At 29.2% G+C, this 813-nt stretch overlaps 1 long non-coding RNA gene across 1 annotated transcript; it reads right to left on the reverse strand.

Moving 5' to 3' along the window:
- Positions 1-6: 6 nt before the first annotated feature.
- LOC100572879 lies at positions 7-813 on the reverse strand. Its single transcript, XR_119670.4, has 4 exons — positions 756-813; positions 487-642; positions 314-411; positions 7-253 (listed from the first exon to the last, which is right to left on the reverse strand). It is a non-coding gene; the product is annotated as an uncharacterized LOC100572879 (long non-coding RNA).

The following is an 813-nucleotide window of genomic DNA, read 5'->3' on the forward strand; positions in this document are numbered from 1 at the left end:
CTTCTCAACACTTGATCTCCAACAAGGTGACTCTGCAGATAAATCAAGCACATCAACAGACCGAAAGTTGATGAAACATATCAGTAGAACCACCCACAGCAAACACTAAATTATCTTTCACTACGGCTAGACCAGCATTTTTACGGTTTGTTATCATTTCAGGTCCATAATGCCATCGGCTTATTTTTATTTCATAAAATTTTGTACTGATCAATTTGTTAGTATCAAACCTACTAACAACTAATTAGATAACCTGTAATAATGAAATTGTTAAATATATTGGAATGAGTGATAAATTATAACATAATTATACTTTATCTCCATGTCTAGGATTATTCCGGATATTATGTGGAATCAGGTCTTTTGACTTCTGTCTATGAAAATTTAATACCTCGTCGATGTATTCTTTACCTTAATAAATTATAAATATATTTTATAAAATTTAAATTAATTAATTTTAAAAGTATGTTAAAAGACAAAAATTACATTTGACACAATTCTTAATAAGAGGTTCTACGGCTACTTTTTTAATAAGAAATCCTTTGATGTTAATGGCAAACGAACGTGTTCCATTAATTCAGGTAAAATAAGCTTTCTTGAACCCGATTCATATTTCACCCAACGAATAACACTTTCAAATACCTAAACAAATGAGTATGCATACTTAATTATGAATTTGAATTACTATTATAAGTTAATGGATTTTGAATTCGCCAACACTAAAATTTAACAATATTCAATTTTAGTTTGCCTACTTTTTCTTCAGATGGAACTGTAAGTTTATCACTGGCGATCAACTGAATTACTTGTTCC

This window comes from Acyrthosiphon pisum, unplaced genomic scaffold (genome assembly GCF_005508785.2).
Source record: "Acyrthosiphon pisum isolate AL4f unplaced genomic scaffold, pea_aphid_22Mar2018_4r6ur Scaffold_10676;HRSCAF=11283, whole genome shotgun sequence".
NCBI classification, from domain to species: domain Eukaryota; kingdom Metazoa; phylum Arthropoda; class Insecta; order Hemiptera; family Aphididae; genus Acyrthosiphon; species Acyrthosiphon pisum.